Source organism: Rhyacophila brunnea, unplaced genomic scaffold, assembly GCF_057557595.1.
Source record: "Rhyacophila brunnea isolate RB1 unplaced genomic scaffold, BYU_Rbru_1.0 scaffold_2, whole genome shotgun sequence".
NCBI lineage: Eukaryota > Metazoa > Arthropoda > Insecta > Trichoptera > Rhyacophilidae > Rhyacophila > Rhyacophila brunnea.
In genome coordinates, this window is record NW_028232859.1 from 28245178 (window position 1) to 28266700 (window position 21523).

Below are 21523 nucleotides of genomic sequence, written 5' to 3' on the forward strand. Positions count from 1 at the left end.
ATATTCAAACAGAAAATAGTTTTCACATAGGTAACTAAATATGTAATACCAAACAAAAGTAACGTACTTATCACACTTAAAAATATTAGTTAATCACATATTATAAAAAGGAGTAGGTACAATTCACAACGCAAAAGAATATTTTTCACCAAGCAAAATAATCGATACTTACTCCTTATTCTATGGTCACTATGGTCGGCAGATGTATGCATATTATAATGATGTGTCACATCATTGCGCGAGACGTCATGTCAGATCTGTCAAATAATAAAGTATGACGTTTTAATAGCCCCATATCAATAAAAACTAGAATAAAGGAGGGCCGTTTATTGGACTGGTTTATTTCTGGACACTTTAACTTATATCACTAAATAAATTATTTAATTATTTCTCGTTGATTTTATTTTGGCCAACAATAATAAATTCGTTTCCTAGGCAACGGAACAATTCTCCGTGCATATAATAATAAATTCGCTGCCTAGGCAACGGAATAAACTATAATATCTGTACCTCAGAGGCAGACGGATGCAAGTGCCAAATACCCAATTGTTCAGGAGAGCCAAAAAACAATTTTTATTTTAAACGAATACTCATAACTTCTAAGAAAATATACATAGAATGATCATTATTTTTTTTATTCTATTTCAATTCAAGTACTTCTGGAATATGTAAGAAATGAAAAAATATAATACAATTTTATATCTAAAAAAAATAAAATAAAAAACGGAGAGTGGATTTGCATCCTTCTGCCTCTAAAGAAAGTGGATTTGTATCTTATTTACCTAGCCAAAATAAAACAATTTATAAGTTAAAAAAATTTACAGGTATAAATAATATAACAAAGCAAAACTTTAAAAAAAATTTATTATGTCGTCATCATCATCACCAGCCTGAATCTATTCACTGCTGGATGAAGGCCTCGCTAATCTCCAAGCTGATTACACTTCTCTCGTTCATGTGCGTTGCGTTGCCAAGTACTTCCGCAGAACTTTATCATTTCATCGATCCAGCGGCCTCTAGGTCTATCTTGCGGATGTTTTATACCTCTTGGATACCACTGGATGACTAAATTTGTCCAACAATTGTCCTTTCTTCGAGCTATGTGTCCAGCCCATTTCCATTTGAGGTTTCTAGCAAACTCTATGACATCATTAGTTCATGTCTGTTCCCTTATCCACTCATTCCTCTTTTTGTCCTTTTGCGTTATGCCCAGCATGCACCTTTCCATACCACGTTGTGCTACTCTAAGTTTCTGGATCTCTCTTTTACTTAGGGTCCATGTTTTACACGCATGTGATTACGGGAAGTACACACTGGTTGAACACTGCACTTTAGGCACAGTGGGAGGTCATTTTTGAAGAAATTATTCAGGCGGCCAAAAGCACTCCAGCCTAGCTTTACTCTGCGAACAAATCAAATATACATCCATCTCTAGACACTTGTTGTGCCAGATAGATGTAGTTTTTCACCTGTTCGAGCTGAATGCCATTGATGAGGTTCTCTTTTTGGCCCGCAAAGCAGTTGAACATGACTTTCTTCTTTGATACATTTATTTTCAAGCCTACTTTGTTGCTTACTCCAGCGAGTTCCTGCATTCTGCTTTGGAGGTCTTCTGAGTCTTGCAAACTACTATTTATTGTCATCGGCAAAGCGCAGATGACTCACGTATTCTCCATTTATGGGGACCCGTGTCATTCCAGTCAAGTTGCCTAAATAAGTCTTCAAATGTAGCTGTAAATAGTTTAGGTGAGATTGTATCACCTTGTCGGACTCCTTTGCTGATAGCAAATGCTCGATGATTTATGAAGATGTTGTTGCGCTACTGTATATATTATTGAAAATATTTATATAGCGCCCGGGGATTCCTTGATTTCTGAGTGCATCGAGTATTGAAAAATTCTTTATGGAATCGAACGCTTTCTCATAGTCTATAAAACCCATGGATAGCGGCAGCTTGTATTCCTGTTACCGCGCTGATTTCTCTGATGACTTGGATATGCTTCATAGTGCTGTATCCTCCTCTAAAGCTCGTTCTCCTGGCTGGTTCTCGTCTAGTACATATTGCAGACGGCTTGAGAGAATTTTATCTTAGTGGATTATTGGATTTGCATCCTTCTGCTTCTAAGGTAGGTATGGCATTTGCATCTTTATGCTATGCATATCTTGGACTAGGACTTCCATCTCTCTGCCTCTAATAAATAAAGCCTTTAGCATGACGATTCTTAAAAAACTCATTTTTCCCAAAAACGGAGTTGCATCCGTCTGCCTCTGAGGTACAGATATTATACTGTATAATCGTCACAATTGCATTATCATACTGTGGCGCAAAGACAGTATGTTCGGCTGATAACCGAAGAACCGTGGTTCGAACCAATCGAGTGTGATATTTTTCGTGTGAAAAGATAAATTATGTGTTACATGACACACGCTAACAATACACTCTGGTCTGATTTTCCAAACGCGCCTAAAGAAGTATAACTTCAACGTGCAACCATATATTTTGAAATCTTAAAAAACGTGAGACTTACTATTGATGGAACAATTTTACAAGAAAAGTATATGGAAATGTTATTGAAGTTATACTTCTTTAGGCGCGTTTGGAAAATCAGATCAGAGTGTATTTTTGGCGTGTGACATGTAACACATAATTTATTTTTCACACGAAAAAAATCGCACAAAAGTAAGCCACCCGACTAAAGCTAAACCCAAGAGATGCTGGTTCGATTCCAGCCGGGTGGCTTACTTTTTTCAAAAAGATTTTTTCTATTGGTTATAATATATTGTTTTTCAAAATTATGTATGTTCAATAATTAGAATGGTACATTCTTAAATGTTGTAAAATATTCGTCGAATAAAAGAAATAGTTAGCCAGATACTTTTCAAGAATGAGTAGGTATTACGTTTAATTTAAATTGCATAAGTCGGTCCTTTGGTTTTATGCATCACACATATTATCGCACTGACCTCATCAAGCGGCGGGGCGAGCCGCATGACGAATGTCTGATTTTGATCGATTTACATTATTTACAATAATGCTACAATGCCTGAGGCTACTTACAGAGCTCGGAATGGACCAGAACGCACCGGGGCGCCGCTGCGGTTTGTGGAATTCCAAAAAATACCGTTCCGGCTCGTGGATTCATTTAAAATTGCGTTCCGGTTCGTTAGATTGAGATAATTATGTATGAATGTATCTTTTAAAAAAATTTCAAAATTAAAAATTAACGAAGTTATGTTATGCCGGGCGTGCAAGGGTTAAAAATAAAATTTATGACATCCCTAAATTTCTTTCAATTTTCTTTTTTTGTGTCGATACGTACGTGCCTAAATGCATTGTCTAAACACAATAATTGCATACTTACATGAAAAACGTATGTGCAGCTGCAAGCTACAATGTACCTTTGTTGACATTGTTTGAAGACCTTTTGTACTTAAATAACTTAAATTCGATAAAAAATAAAATAAGTACCTACATATTTGTATAATAATTTATAAAGTATGAAACATCTCAGTAGGTACAGTCTCGCTTTTACCTTTGACTGATATGCATTGCGAATTTACTTACCAACTAACTTATTACTTATATTTTATTGTGAGTGACAAAAACTATTTATTTTCATCACCATCTATTTTCGCCGTGTTAATTTTATAGCTACGTATATTTTTGCGGGCGAATGAATTGAGTTTTCGGTGGTAAAATTAATAATATTTAGTTTTTTTAATATATGATAAATTTTGGTAATTGAAGATCTTGGCATAAAAACAGCAAATGTCACAAAACACTTTTTTTTCAGGAGAGGGTAAAAACATAATATCTTGGTTGTCAAGAAAAATTTTATTAATTGAACAATGAGGAATTATAGAGAAACCTTATATGCACTATATGAATGTAAAAAATATATTAAATTTATTATGGTTAAATAGATATTTAAAAAAGAATGAGTGTGACATTTGCTGTTTTTACACAATTTATGGACATTTGTTGTTTTTATTGCAAAATTGAAAAGATCGAAATGTAAATAGTATGACTAAAACTATAATTTTATTAAATAAAATAAAGGATATATATTTATGTTATTTTTTAATCATAATACAACTTTTAATAAGGTTTGAACATATTATTTACCTATTAACAAACGATTTCAATGTATGTAAAAACTCAAGAATTAAATATTTAAAAAAATGTTTTAATTATGTGCGGGTTAATAATGATTAGCTTCATATTATTATTATTGATTTAATTTAATAAAATACATTTTTTATTATCTACTTATTCCACTTTAAATAAATAAATGTGGACCGGTTTCGTCCGCCTCTGTTTTTCTGCTTGTTGAAAATGTCCCTCTAAGGCGGACGATACCTATCCAGATTTATTTATTAAAAGTGGAATAAGTACTAAAAAAATGTGTTTTATTAAATTAAATCATTAACACAATGGATTTCCACCATGAATTGATGTTAACACGATAAAAGAAAACCAATTAGCTTCGTCTGACACCTTCACTATCAGCAAATTAAACGATGCATTTATTGGGTTTTGTAAATATTTAGCTCATAATACTAATAATATATTTTTTTTAGATCCTTTCAATGGAATTAATCCACCATTGTGTTGTTTTAAATGCAATCGTGACTTGCATTTGATTTTTCTTCACTACATTAAATCTATCCCACAGCCCAGAGAGAAACTGAAATGTTCGCAAAGCACTTCTCCCTTACTATCCTGATCTATTCTGTACATTATAACTAGCCTACAAATTTTTACCGAAAAATGCCAAAGTTTTAACCTATATTTGATATTAAAAAAATCTCTTTTCCGGTATTTTTAGATTTTATAATGAAGGGCCTAAAATTTTCCTTATTGCATCCAATACCACCCTATTCAACTGATCTGAACTATCAACTAAACAATAATGAAAGTCACCGTTTTGGCAAAAACGTTGCTTGGTGTTGTTAATTTTTCTCTTTCGAGACGTTTCAGATGTCTATGCTAGTAATATCCATGATAAAATATTAAAAAAATCATAAGAAAACGTTTTTAAAAGCAATAATTAAAAGAATCAAGGATAATTTGACAGCTCAGACACAAAATTGTATGGAATGTATACTAACATTATTAACGCCGCCTGGTGATAAAAGTGTAGAACTACTGGACCTTTGCTGTTTTTACACAAAAATGCCTGGACTATTGCTGTTTTTAGAAAAGTGGCATATTTTGGAGAGCAGATTTGAGGGACTTATGATTTTTTAAAAAAATATATCTTTGCACATTTGTATGTAATCATACACAGGGAATATAGAAATGCAATAAAATGAAAATGGAAAAAAGTGGACATTTGATGTTTTTATGCCAAGATCTTCAATTTAAATCGTACAATTCCGCTATAATATACTTATTAGTGATCATCACTTGTTTTTTAAAACATTTTGTATTATTTAAATTCGTTCTCTTAAAATTTGGTTAAACATCTCAGCAGGCGATACCTTTCTATATACATTTTTTTATTGTCATTGGTATCCAAACTGATTTAACATAATGCTGTTGGCCACAAGCAGAATTTCATCGTTTTAAAAATGATAAAAATGAGTGGTTATTTATAAAAATAATGAAGGCTTAATTAAGTAGGTAGTAGATACTTCGTGTAAATCTGCTACAACATTAAGAATTCACTCCGATAAGCATTTAAGATCGACAATACAGTGGAAACAGGGTTTTGTGATTCAATGTCATTTTAACAATTGACTCGTGTTATAACATATTTATGACGTGTCGTAATCCCTATTTTTACAATGAATAATGAATGAATGCACCATTATGCCATTTTCATACAAAAATGTTTTTGGGAACTATTGTATAGCCTACCGCAATTAGTTTATTTTTATGGGACGTTTCTATTGTGTTACAATTACATACGTTGTTACTTGCGACTTTAAAAATAATAGAAATAATACAAACTATGTAGAGAACTTTTAATTAATTCTTGTTTGTAAATTTGTTTAAAAAAAAATAGGAATATCCTCCAATAAAAATTTATTACTATCATAATAATAAATTATTATTCTGTATTATCATCATTCATCACCGTGGCAATAATAATGAGAGTAGGTAAGGACAAGCAACATAAATTGAATCGTTTAGTTTAGAATACACTCACAAATTAGGTAGGTACGTGTTCAGTGCGGACATCTAATAATTTTAGGTGGTAGTCATAGATTAAATAAATACGGTGGTAGGTTCTTTAATCTGAGGTGGAAAGTGTAGGTATATTACAATAATGGTAACCAAAGCATCACCTTTGTAACATATAGGTACATACATTACACTACAATATTAATCCTTATAATGTTGAATATAGGTAGGTACTGATTAATGACAATTTTATGACACACCATTGGTAATTTAAAATGCTATAATTACGTTGTTTGGTGATGATGACTTGAAACTTTTCTTAGAAGTAGATATGGCCTTATGGCCCTTATGGTGGAGAAGGTTCAAAAGAAATCTTTGAGGATCCTTTGTTTGAAGTTGTGTGGATACCATCCATGGGTTTATCTGATTGATTTATCTTAAGGGTAAGCTCTACAGAATTGCCCTTGAGAATTGAAAATATGATTTTTTTATATGTGGTCCGGAATTGTTGGTCTAATAGCAATATACAAAGGTCGCCGACAATGCTTGTGTCAAATGTAAATGGTCTCTAAATTAAATTTAAATCATAAACACGGTCGACGTGAAGACAGAATGGGGTGACCAAAAAATAATATCTTCTAATATAGGTAGGTACGTAAATGTTACTAAATTCAATTTGTTAATCAACTGTTTGGGAGAAAGTATTGCAACCAATATGATGGTGACATTTTCAATTATGTGGTTGCCACAATATAAACTCAATAATATATTAATAACTTTTTAACCTGAAATTGTCCGAGAATTAAACATACGAAGGATGTTGAAATGCATATCTACCTACATTTTTATTTCATGTGCTATCCAAAAAACATTAGTAATGAATAGTGTTTATTTGTAATGTTTAGGACCTACGTATTAAAAATAATAGGTATTGTTTAATTCTAATGCATATTTTTTAAAACGTAGAATTTAGTGTCTGCCTATTATAAAAAGAAAGTGACTTTTTATTGACTGCGCAACTTCACTTTTATACTAGTGAAACAAGTGGTAGGTAGAACCATTATTGCATGTAAAGGCAATGGGCGAAATAATTTATATCATGAGTGCCTAAAAATAATTATTAACATACAGTCACTAGATACATTATTTTTTTATTAGTCCATCCGACTGGCGGGCGACGCCAGGGCTGTCGACGCAATTAATTATATTGTACTTTTTAAATTTTATTTATAATATATTTTATTCAAGTTTTGTGCATCTAATGCCGGGTCCACACTGGCAACATGTCGCGCGACAACCTCGATAAATTTTACGATAATTATCATAATGGCTTAAGAAATTTTACGATAATTATCATACTTATCGTAAAATTTAACGAGGTTGCCGGCGACATGTTGCCAATGTGGACCCTGCATAATATCCACTGTGGTTCACGTAGTGGAATGGACCTGTTGTTTCTGGGGTCAATTAATTCAAGAAGTAAACACCCATGATAGAATTTTTCTAGTTTTAGTTGCATTATATTCCAAAACTCATTTTGGATTTTATAAATGGAAATTTCTTGGTGTACATAGTAAACAAACCTACGAATAAAAAAAGACAGGAAGGAACATACTGATTCATCGCCATAAAAACTGGCAACCAAATTCGCCATTTTGGAAAGCGATGACTTTGCGAAAACAAATATCGTGTGGTCTGCACGTGTGCGGTAAACTTAAATAGGTTATTTTGTGTATTTTATGTTTGTGTATCATGCATTGTTGGCCATATTTTCCGGTCTTTCTTAATTGCCGTGACACAATATGTTCCTTCCAGTCTTTTTTATTCATAGAAAAAAACAGTATGTTGTATTAGTTATAATATAACGTATTATGAATCTGTAATAAAATAATACACAATTAAAATATTTTCAAATTGAAAAAAACACATTTTCATAGCTTTGAGCCGTGCTCACTCATGAATGTCGAATATTCTTCATTTAGGTAAGTATATACAAATTTTGATGTTATCTTGCAAATTAAACAGGTATCTGACCTTTTCACTATATTATACATGTACCTACATGCAAATGTATTGTTTTCAAATAATTGATATGGATTATATATCATCGTATTATTTTCTCGAAATCATAAACATACTATAATAGTATTTGAGTATCAACCTACGCTCAATTTGAATTAGGTAATAATAATACTATGACGAAATTAACATTTTAAAAATATTAATGCATATAATATTTTGACAGCCCTGTTTTCTGATCGGCGAACACGTGCAGTTGTTTATCAAATAATAATGTGTAAGACGGCCGACAATGCCAATAATATTTTTTTTTTTTTAAATAAAATCTCCGATGATTAGTGGTTTTTGCGAAAATATCGATTTAAATTAACGTCCTAACGACGCCGATGTCCTTTTGATACTAGATTATATTTCAATCTCCTCCTCTTGAGCCCCCTCTTAAGTATGCTTACATACTGTACTGCAGAACTAACCTGCAATCGCTAATGATGATTGCGCAGGAAATAACTGTCTTCAACCAAATCGCTTCGGATATTGGTATATTCCACCTGCGTGAGAACGAGTTTATGTGAACGGTTTATTAATTTTTAGTTTTATAACTCCTCAAATAATTAAATAGCCTTGTAGTTAGCTCTATCGGTGTATAGATATGTACTGTATAAATTTTGTATTTACTCGTCTCTGTATAGGTTCTAACTATTTTTTCTAATAGGTGCTGTATATATTTATTTATTTTTTAAATACTATTTTAATACTATTTCTTTGGTTTTTTTTATATTCTGTACTGGTCTTGAATCTATAATCTATAAAATTTGCTATATGTAAATTAATTTTTAATTTGAACTTTATGGTAGGTATGTGGATATGTTGTTTTTTTTATGTCTTAAGAATAAAGAATAATACAATTTTTGACGGTATACTTTGTTGAAACGAGGTTCTTTCGCCTGCGGCGCTGACAATCCTTACCCACCTGCTCAATATACATCCACGTAAGAAGTTCAAAGTTTATTGTTGCATTTGTACATCCAAAGTACGTACGTATGTAACGAAAAAAATCAAGCATACTTTTTTTTCGGAAAATTATAGAGCGTTCCTGTTCGTGAAATTTTCCATTTCGATCACTGCCACTGTAGCGAGAGAATTCCTCACCTGACCGGAGCAATTATGGCGTCAATTTATGTGTAAAGAACCAAACTAAGTATATTTGAACTTTTTTAATAGAATTCTTACAACTATTTTTCCCTGTGGAAAAAATGTTCGGCACGTCAGACAGTCAAAAAATTATATTTGGGAAATTTTTTGGCACGCGTACGTAAAAAGGTTCGCTAACACTCTGGACTAGGCAGCCTTTTAGATTTTTCCTACATCAGTATAATAATAGGCGATACAAAATTAATATTCGTTAGGAAAGGAGAAAATATAAAATCACCCGGGTTACGGAAAAATTATTAATATAAATTTTATATATACTTCATTTTTTTAAATTTATTCGAGGCATCGGTGGTTCAGTGGTAGAATGCTCGCCTGCCACGCGGGCGGCCCGGGTTCGATTCCCGGCCGATGCAGGTTTGTTTTGTTTTTATTTTATTGACACTCATGATTGACTTTTCTACTGATATTTTACTGTTCATAGTAACTTTATAAATTATTATTACATAGTGTAACTTTTTTCTGTTTGATTTGAAACAGTTTATAAAAAAATATTGGTTTTCAGCTCTAAAGTAAAATCATTTATGAATGGATTGAATCTTCGCTAAGCTTAAATCATTTTTGGATTGCGTACCAGCTATACATTCAAAGACGATTCCACAGATCTTACATGATTGTATCATTCGTTTTATTGCTATAATAATAATAGTATGGTAAGAGTAGTTTACATACGATGTTACTTTTTCCAGGCGTAGCGACCGTTATAATAGAATAGGATAGATTGTAGGTAGTAGAACCATTTTACACTGAAAACATACCATATTATATAAGATACTTATAGATTCGCAAGAGTCGAACAAAATTATTACCGCTGTACAGCGCCATCTCTGAGCTGTACCTGAACCACTATCGAAAAAGCCCGCCAATTTTGAAAATATATTTTAATAAAAAATTGGATTATAAAATAACATACACTCAATTATTATAGAAGTTATATATTTTTTATTTTTCGTACTTATTTCTATAGTCATATTTAAATTGAGTATGTCATAAAGACAAACCCGATATTAAATTTAATATAATTGTGGAAATAAGTAAGAAAAATTAAAATATATAATTACATAATAATTAAGTGTATGTTATTTTATAATTCAAAGTCTTCATGTAAATAATAGCAGTGAAAATAATAAAAGACGATTATTTAAATTACTTCATATTATATTATATTCTTCACATAGATACATAAATTGGAACATCTCAGACACAAACCTATTGAAAACATATTCATATTATGTAAGTATTATACAAATAATGTGGATAGTATTTATGTCGGTTGAACAGGCAAACAGCTTGTAACTGTTTTGATGCATTAGCTGTAGCGCGTAGTCGAGTCAGGTTCATTTGGATGTGATGAGAAGATGTATGAACGGCCGCATTCTTGAACTCCTTGTTACTAGAAAAATATGTAAACAAATAATAATAACTCACTCCGTAAGAAAGGTGATAATGGTAAATACTAAGAGAAGAAAAGGCGAGACTTGAAAACGCAAGTACTAAACGATTAAAGAATACGTAAAAACTATTCGCCAGTACGTACGTATTACATTAAATAAAATGTACAAATTAATGATGCTATCGCTAAACCGTAGACATTATAAAAAGGCCATCTTTGCTTATCTTAATGTTTTTGAAATTCCACAGCTTAGTGGCTGAAACCGGCCAATCCTTTTGATTTGGATCTGACTAAAGGCTGCCCGGACCATTCTCTTGAACTCCTTGTTACTAGAAAAATATGTAAACAAATAATAATAACTCACTTCGTAAGAAAGGTGGTCATGGTAAATACTAAGAGAAGAAAAAGCGAAACTTGAAAACGCAAGTACTAAACGATTAAAGAATACGTAAAAACTATTCGCCGGTACGTACGTATTACATTAAATAAAATGCACAAATTAATGATGCTATCGCTAAACCGTAGACATTATAAAAAAGGCCATCTTTACATATCTTAATGTTTTTGAAATTCCACAGCTTAGTGGCCAAAACCAGCCAATGCCGCCCCTCTGAATTGGATTTGACTAAAGGCAATTAAAGTATCTGTACAAATAATATTATAGCTAAAAAATAATATCATACAGCCTTCTTACACTTATTTTTACTTTTATATCTTTCAGTGGCTTCTAAATAAGTTTTATTTCTCCCCGAGTAACGTAATTTGCCACAGAGAATTTTATTTGTTGTATTACAAAACATATGTACTATATGTAGAGAAAGCATATATTTTATGAATTTATTCTTAATTTCATCTTTATGGAGAGGGCATGAAAAAAAAGAGAAATCGATATTGTCGAGAATTTTAGTTTTTAATGTTTCCTTGATTTTGTATTCACATCCTATTAGATTTGTTCTAAGATTCGCGAATCCAAATCAAGCAATTTTAGTTCTGTTACTGCAATAAAAACAATTATTTTTTTAATAGTGGAGGTTTTGCATCTCATCTTTTCAAAGTGGCGCTTTTGTTACTGAATGTTTGTGGTAGTGGCTGATTTGCACTTCAACATACTTTTACTTAATGACTTAACCATTTCGAGACCAGAACTACGAAATAAAGCTAATATGTATGATTAATTTTGTTATTATTTTATTTTATTCATAGGGTACCTACATAAAATGAACAGGTAAAAATATTTGCAAATAATAATGATAAAATATTGTAAAATAATAGGCTATTTACAGGCTAAAAAAACTCAAAATATATATAAATTATATAAATTAATTAAATTTTACATGTTATTGTGTGTATAATTGTAAGATAACATAATGCGGATACAATTGTAATAATTAAAATTTGATTATGTATAGATAATGAAATGTGAGATAGTTATAATATATTTTGTTTAAATTAACAGTTCGCTGCCGCCCTGTATAATATAGAATTGACGCCATGTGCCAATTCACGAAAACGTAAAAATTAGGTCAAGGTAGACGAAACCAAGTGATGACTATATTCATAATATTTTTTATTAGTCGATAATATGTAAATACGTCAGTAAAATATAATGCACCGCTCCGAGTCAGCGGCACCGCCACTTGAACTGTATTTTGTTATAAATAAGTTATGTTATAACAAGTCATAAATTATAAAAAATGTTACAGTACCTATACATTGAAAACATTTAAGTCGGTTTTGTGAATGTCGCACTCCAAAATATGTCAACAGTTTTTTTTTATGGTTTTTTTACGGTCTGCTCACCATGTTATGAAAACTATCAAATTTCAAAGCAGTCCATTTGAGTAACAATAATATGTAGACCAATTAATATTTTCTTTGAACAGTGGCGCGCTTGATTAAAAAACTTTTTATCTTTATAAAATCATACTGAAAAATATTCTAAATAACCCAATGCCGCCATTGCTGAACATGTGATAAGTGATAACGATAATGATAATTGGTAGGTAGGTAGTACCTTATATAATCTTATAAAACACATGACAATAAAACACCGAAAAATGTCTATAAAAAATCAAATTGCCGGCAGCAACCAATTTGTTAAGAAAGATTCGTCAACTACACTGATTGTCCAATTTCTTCTGGGTAATAGTCACACAAAATATTTTCATCTTCAGTTTCATGATTTGCTAAAATGTTATTTCTTTCAATTATGTTTTTATAAAATTTGAGTTGTCCAACGCCAAAATCTTGTTTCCAGTTTACCCCGAAATGTTTTTCAATGAGTCTTTCAACGTCATTCAATTTCAGAGGATTCAATTTTACTTCGTATGGATTAATAACATTGGGCGTCATATTAGAAATATGTTTACCCCTATTAACAAAAGACTTGAACTCGCCAAGTTCCACTTTGTAATTTATTTCACCTTTTAGTAATGCCCTTTCAGGATTTCCTTTAACTCTAGCAATGAAATATCTTTTGCAAGGTGCACATTTAAAATGGTACTGATTGGGAGACTTTAATATTTCTGCTCCAGCCTTTTTCCAATCAAGTACGGGACAATCTATACCAAGCTCAATAACATTTCCATAATTTTCATATATTTGCTTGTATTCGGATGGATCTATTATTTCTTGTTTATTTTTTATCTCCTTTTCAATGAGTCCAAAGAGTCTGTCCGCTGGCATAAACGAATGACCTGGTATCGGAAATATTAACTGGATATGTTTGACTGTTCTTGGAGCTTTATTTATTAGCCAAAATGTACACATCGATATCATCACAGAATTTTTATTCTGCGAGCCACAGCCGTCAGCCATCAATCGGATAATTTTAATATTGGTTAGATCGATCTGACTGAGGCGATGGAAAACAGCTGAAGCAATCTCATTAGCTCCTTTCGCATGCCTGTCTTCTGTCCACGTGTATTTTGCACAATGGCAAAATTATTTATATAAAGCTGTCGGCTATAGTATGCCGCTTGATCTGGTACTTTTGGAAGTACCTGGTTTTTTTGGCAATCAAAGGAAAGAGTTACCATCGCTTTATTGTTTTCTTTCAGGTATTCGAAAAAGCATTTAGCTTTTAGTTTGTGCAAATGTTTTTGCGACATTAATAACGCCTTTTCATGGTCGTCGCTTTCATTTTTAATTTTTGCTGATAGTTCAAGACACTTAGAGCAAACATCGGTACTCGGTGTCTTGAACCCGATATTATAATACCGGGTAAATATATTTCTAAAGTAACAATGCCGCACCTTAAGAATTCCATCATTACCCTGCAAATTTTGGTACATACGCCACATTTTTTTGATGTTTAAATCAGATACCATGTACTTTCTTGTTGCCGTTGCACTCCTGCAATAATGCGATTCAATGCATTTGAAAGATTCGATGAATCTCTTTACTGCCGTCTTCTTTTCAGCATTTTTGCTAGATACTCTATCTCCACCACGTTTATCTTGGAAGAGTGTTCCAGAAAGTAGAAAAGTTTTCGCAATGGATCGCAGTCTATGGACTCCAATGCCTAGAATATTTAAAAAAAACTTTTGGCATACCTGCAGTACCTGAAACGGCTGTGTGGACTTCCTCACGTACAGTCTAGTGTGCGTTTGTGGCAACGCCCTTGTATTGACTTTCGGACGGTGTCGTTGAGGCAATTTCACTTTCAAAAATTTCAAAATGAATGCATCTTGATATACTTTATCATGTTTTGCGTAGAAGACACTGTGAAATTTTCTGATGTCTTGCGGTCCTATTTCATTGCACTTCATCTTTATGTTGTTTTCATGGCGACAAGTATTCCCAATTACTTGTAGATTCGGCAAACTCTTTGGTGCGTATCTATAAAAAAATAGTTTATTAAAAATCGATTCAGTCCTCCGACCTTTAAAGTGTTAACAAGTGACGGTTGAAAAGCAGTTTTTTAAAGTGAATAATTCTTACCTATTTCGCTTTTGTACATTCCGTTTCCATTGATCCCTGTTGACTTGGCGCTTTCTAGCACTAGTACTAGGCACAGGTGATACATTGAGATCCATTTTTAAAGTTAATTTCTAAATAATTAGCAAAGCGAACACAACACGTTTGTACGGCAACTGAGCACGGCGGCCATATTAGATTTACGATAAGTATGTGTTTACTGGTTCGTGATTGGTGCATTTAGGTTGTGGCGCTTTTGAACTTCACTTATAGTGTAAGAGAGGCGGTTATGCATTTGATCGCCGTTTTTGATGGCGATTTTGAAGGAGTTAGAGGCGTTTTTGCGTCGGTTTGAAGTTTATAGGGCATAGAGAGTAATAAACCGATCATTAATCAATCATTACTTGAAAAATGATAAAGTATGGATAGTGGCGGTTATGCTTTTATACCCCTCTGGTAGGCTCGGTATTTAAGTTCTGTTCACAATGCCTACAGGAGGTAGACATTTTACGAACGATATACCCAGCAGTGTACATTTTACCATCTGCAAAGGTTAAATTATCTTCAACGTGACCTCTACAATTACGTTTGAAACGTTTCCAAGAAGGTTTTGTGGGGTGTTGTCAGATTGTTCTATAAACTCCATTAAATTTTTAAAAAGATCACCAGCAGCGTCCTCACAGTTACTCCAGATGGAATGTCTAGATGTTAAATTATTTAACAAAGGCATTTATAGGATCCAGAAAACTGATAAAGTGTAGGATTTATATTACGAACACTGTGGCTTCTTATACTGCCAAAGAAATTTTCTAACGGATCCTGGTTTTTTTGTTTGTGATATTCCTCGGATTCAGGGCACCCGGGTTAGTCCCACATCCCCTTCATCTGTACTTTTATCTGAAATATAGGGGATCCTGGTTCAAGTTGCAAATAGCTAAATACTTATGCCCCATAGCTTCCCACATATCGCATAATTTTATACAGCCTTCCACGGTTTTAACGAAATTTCGCAGTGATGGCACTGATACTGGGTTATTGTGTTTGTCTACAAATCACATTTTATCAATCATCTGGATACACTCAAACTAAAATTGTCGATGGAATGATCCAACTGATGCGCAAACTCTTCTGAATTTCGACGTTGGTTTCGGTGTTAATGAAGTTCTGTTCAGTGAATCAAAAAAGCCATCCCAAAACAACACATTCGTGGCGGTATATATAGCTTCTTTTGGGATGACTTGGCCGTTTGGCATTTTCGTCCCTGGAATCAAAATAAAAGGGGAAATCAGTAACCTATGTATGACTTCGCAACAGGTGAATTAAATCTGAAAGCTGGCAGGGGCGGCATTTCAAGTCTGTCAAGAATGGAACTTTGCTTATAGAGTATAGACATACGTCACTGGGTTTACAATTTTGCTTCAGTTACCAAAACTATAGCGTGAATTATATTCCTTATAAATGGACGTCGCGACCAAAGATAGCCAATCGACGGACGGCAGAAGAATGCTCAATTTTTCAATTCTTTACTAAGAGACAATCAAGCCCAGATCATAAATTGGGCCTCGGATCGGTCGCGAAGCTACCGAGGCCCAATAATCACAGAAGAGGTTAAAAAAAACCCATAAGGCACTCCAACAGATAGCAACAAGATATAACGGGGATGGCTAGCATTAGTTAGCGCCCCATAAATTATGCCAATATCCTAAGCAGAAAGTAAGCAAAGATAGCCATTATCATACCAGACACAGTGGAGTGCGCACGGGGCCTATCATAAGGCCATCGAGTTTAGCTACTTTGTATCGAGTTAAGTTTGTGTAACGTTATATTTATTGAACGGTCCATAAGAGAAATTGAATTGATACTCTTGTACTTTGATTTTTTTACCTCTTTCCTCACGCTAGCTTATTGTTACGGAACTACTCAATATTTTCTCGTTTTTACGCAGCGGCCAATTCGGTGGGAATTATGGGAAATCCTGTCAGGAAATTTGGTGAGTTGCGCATGCGCGCCTAATTGATAATTCAATATTCGAATTAGTTAAAGTAATCTACGGTAACATAAGAATGCCAATACACGGTACTTACATATCTAATGATTAATTCGATTTTGAGACAGCATTTGAAAATATTAATTGTATTAGACATCATTACCTTTTCTGGCACAGGATGCTAATTCACTACCAACCCGCTTGGGCACATGTCGACACCTTAATTTTATTAATTTTTGATGCATAAATGTGTAAGTCATTTATTTTAGGGATAGTCCGAAAATCGTCGACAGTCAGTTGATCTATCTCGTATAAATATACAATGTGTTTCCACGATGCATATTATCTATATGTATTACCATCAAAATACATGAGATCTTTGGTCATCAAATTATTTCTTATCCCTTTCAATAAATGAGGCATATCGAAAAGAAAAACAACCTCTTTCCCTTTCATGATTTCTATTGTTATACCTGAAGGTAGATTGAACAAGTGTAAAAGGCATACAAAACTGTGTAAAGTAATAAAATTAATTTGAGATACAATAGATATGTACGTTCATATCCGGTTCCCTCTCTAAACAGTTTTGTCCTCCTACGCAGAATATTCAAAGCAGCAGTGTTTGTTGAGCTTTGATCGCATACCGTTGCGATTATTTTTAAACCTGTAACATAATAAATGTATAATAAGTCATGTTCTAATTGAAAATACACATTCTACTCCAAAATATAATTCAAAATGCAGAGCGAAAGCTCATTCAGAATGCATACAAATGAATTATTTTTGAATGAGTTGCTTTGAATGTGTAGGAATAATTAATTGATATACCTAATATTATGATATTTCTTCAGGTCTATAAAATAAATATACAAAGTTCGAACCTGTGGAATCCAATGCTTCATAAACTTCTGTAATACGCTGAACTAACTGGTTAGACTTGGTAGCGGATTGGCAATAATAATATGCGATTGGCTGCTTTAAACGACCAACCAAACTCCGTATCATGAAGACCAGGACATGATCCGCAATTCTGTTATTACGCTGACGTCCAAAGTCCTCAAAACCTCAAGAGTCTGGAAGTCTATTGGTTTATAATCGTAAAATTATTACAATAGTCAGTATGCCAAACGGTTTGTCATGTAAGTATAATAAACACAATGCCAAAATACATATCGAAATAATATTAATTCAGGGCAGTCAAATACTATAATCACAGATAACTATAATAACACAATTGAATTGATTGTATTGATAAGTAATATGTAGATATCATAAGATTCTTTATAGCTGAAATAGTGAAAACGTATCTTATCTTTGAGTGAAATGACAGTTTGACAGTTATTTTTAAACATATTCAGTTGCCAGAGTATGGCATTTGCAAAGACTTCATACTAATAAAATCCGTTAATTTGATTGGCTTTCACTAATCTGAGCATCGTACTAGCAAATCATAGTGATGGGCAAAATTAGAGATGGGCGAACGATTTTATGTTAATTTACGGCCGTCATACAGCCATCTATGAGCTGTACCTTGTACTATAGGCGGGTATAATTTATTTTTGTATCCTCTTGAGACCCGAGATAGAACCAGTCATGAGAAAAAATATTAAGTTAATAATTAATGTTAAGATCACAAAAAAAAATTAAAATATTTTTTTTACTATATATTAACTAAAATCCACTACGTGCACGTGAGTGCATCTCAGGTCACAATAGAGTACAATATTGGATACAGTACAAACAATGAAATGAAAGAAAAACAATGTGATATCCATATAATGATACAATTTTATTAGAAAAATAATACAATAATCATAATAATATAATGGTGATTGGATAATTATATTTATTTAGATTAAAAATATAGTACAATAACGGTCAAAACCCTAAAATACTACACATTAATTAACGCGCACTTCAGGGAATAGGTTTAGGGACAACCATTCTTTGCTTTAGAAGTAGATCTGTGTTTACTCGGTGTGTTATGGAAGCTAATGGTGAAGAGTTTCTTGGATGACCTTGTATCGATGATGATAATGATGGCTAAATGACTTTCATACCAAATCGTAGGGTTTGCAAGTCTGATTTTCCATGACTATGAAGTATTCCAATCACAGTGAATATTTTCTTGCCTATAAGTTTGCATGTACAATGAGCAAACTATTTCATGTCCATGTCCAACAAGTCCATGTCCACAGTGGTCAAAGATCCTCACAGTTTACATGCTTGATGTCCTGTGAAAGCAAACACACCACTGTGAAGATTAATGCGGCTCATCGACTTGTAATCAGTATTTTACAACAGCTGACTGAGTGATGCATATCGTTCTTCGTCTTCTTTGAATCATAACACGTATTGGCCTGAAATAACGAATCGGTGAGGTTGAAGCTGGTAAAAAAGTCATATGTGTAGACGTACAAGGGCAGTTGTTGTGAAGCCAAAGTAACATCACAGCGTTGCATTGAGATTGTATCGTATCTTCATCAGATAGGTAGGATTCACTTCCCCACATGGAGAATAATTTATAGAGCAATTGGAGTCCAGCACCCAATAAACCATATATGGCCATGAACTGAACTCTTCAGCTCAGCATCATTCGTCTTATTAGGCTCAGCGTACTGAAACAATAGAAAATACAATACTATGAATTAATCGATACATTTATTCCTATTTATTAAGTATTCAACACCAGTAATATAAATACTAATGGCCAATAGTATTAATCACTAGGTATATTAAGTATATTAATTATTCTGTCCATCGAATCCTCAATATGGAGATCACAAAGCCCTTTCATCACAAACTGTATCAATTTAATTGGTACTTAATTGATTTTTTAGCAGTGCATGCACTTGCCTAATAAAATGATAAGTTTGATATTTATGACTAAATGATAAAGTAATATAATATGAGCATTGATACCTTATGGTTTCATAAGCCAGGATAGGATCCTGGATTGTGATTTTGAAGGATGTATCTCAGCCTCTAGCAGTGAGTAAAGTTCACTGGTTCTCCAGAATAAAGTCATCATCTGGGCCCAGGAGATGAATGTGAACATCATTACTGTCGTCAGGGTTATATCCTCCACCAACTTCGACATCATTATCATTCAAAATATCACCAATATGCTGGCTATTCAAGGATTCGTCTAAATGTAAACAAAAAACATAACCTCAATAAATCAGATATACTAATGTCAAAATATATCACTCTAGACCTGAGTTACTCATGTGTGTACCGAATTTTGAAACTATGATTATAATATTTTACAAAAGTGTAAAGATAATTTAAAGTATACGGAATATTACTATGATTCATTGTGAAACTAAATACATCATTGGTTTTTAATATAAATAAATATTAATATTTAATTAAAAGCACTTACTTGTCAGAGTTGACTTTTTAGCCGCCATTTTTGTCTTGTGCAAATATCCATAACTTCAAAGTCAAAATAACAATTTATTTTAAAACTACATAGGCTAGTGTTTTGCTCTAGTGGTAGAAAAATATACTATCTATACCACTGTAGTCAAATGCGGTTCAAGTATCCATTCAAATCATTACTAAAAAATATTTAAATAACGTCCACATATGTGTACCTCAGGACGCAAGAGGGTATGGCTCTTTCGCCTCCTTGAAACATACAAATCACGAAATACCTACTAAAGAATAAAAAAACTACCAGGGGCGCCTAGCGGAAAAATACGAAGCTTGCAATTTGAGACATTGATAAATAAATATCTGAAACAGAGAACTGCAATTTTTAATAAAAATATGTATCTGAAAACATTAAAAAGATTTATTTTTAAGTCAAAGTTAAACTAACAATTGTAAAAAAATGTGAATTTGTCACAAATTCAAAAAAAATCTCAAATCGCAAGCTTCGTATTTTCCCGCTAGGTTCTCTGTTGGCATATAGGATCCCCCTTACATGAAAAATATATTTTTATTTTAAGGCTATACTTCAGTTGAGGCATTGTATAAAAAGATCGTGGCTAGGCAGGCGGTGCGCGGATTGTGCAAATGACGCGTGCCGAACGAAATATAATTTGTCATAATCCAACATGCGTCCATTTAATGGTATGTTTATTGTTATATTACTAATAATAATAGTATATTCATTGGCATGTTTTCTTTTTTAAGTAGGTAGTAAAGTTTTTTAGTCATCTTTACACGATTTAAAAGTATTTTCATACGACGCCATGACAAAACATATCGACGTGCGCACACTTCGACTATCGGTCTCCGATTGGCGAATTCAGGCAACGAGTGAGAAATTTCGTCGCACCTACTGTTGAAAATTATTTGCCGTTCCACTGAAGTACGGCTCTTAAGTCAATCTAAGTATTTTAAAAAACATCGATTTTTATAAAAATATAAATGTGTATAACTTGAAACCATTTTTATTTATATCAAATCGAGCTTCAATATGCCCGATGTCGGGCTCATAAAACGATACGGCAAAATCATCCACACAACGATCGAAAGAGTTTTTAACTAAGCTTGCAAACTCATACGAATAAAACATATCCTAAGGGTGGATGACGATACGTATACGAGAGAAAAACATTCACTTCTGATTGTCCGTGTGCAATTTTTTTATTAAAATTTAGTCTTTGAATTACTAAGCCGTGAAGTTATCCGGGTAGCATGCAAGAAACCTCGATGGGTTGAGCTAGAAAGGGTGCGAAGGCGTGCGTATCGGCGCCAGATGGACCGCGAAATGGAAAATATTTCTTTCCTCGTCGCCTTATTGAATGATGATCTCCCGGTATTTCTTTTTTCGGAAATTGAAATATTCCAGCGGACGTGATTGAGTCGTTTTTATTCGATGCAATTGGCTTTCATGAATCAAAATTTCCCGCAA

General features: G+C 33.0%; 1 protein-coding gene, 1 long non-coding RNA gene and 1 other non-coding gene across 12 annotated transcripts in view; 2 read left to right on the forward strand and 1 right to left on the reverse strand.

Annotated features, from left to right (window-relative positions):
• Positions 1-21523, forward strand: part of LOC147072147 (UDP-glucosyltransferase 2-like) — a 41732-nt gene that overhangs the window by 4556 nt on the left and 15653 nt on the right. The gene's annotated exons all lie outside the window — the stretch shown is intronic.
• On the forward strand, positions 9644-9714 carry TRNAG-GCC (transfer RNA glycine (anticodon GCC)). Its single transcript has one exon. It is a non-coding gene; the product is annotated as a tRNA-Gly (tRNA).
• LOC147072150 (uncharacterized) lies at positions 18425-20264 on the reverse strand. The gene is made up of 3 exons (XR_015070606.1): positions 20042-20264; positions 19579-19804; positions 18425-19274 (listed from the first exon to the last, which is right to left on the reverse strand). It is a non-coding gene; the product is annotated as an uncharacterized LOC147072150 (long non-coding RNA).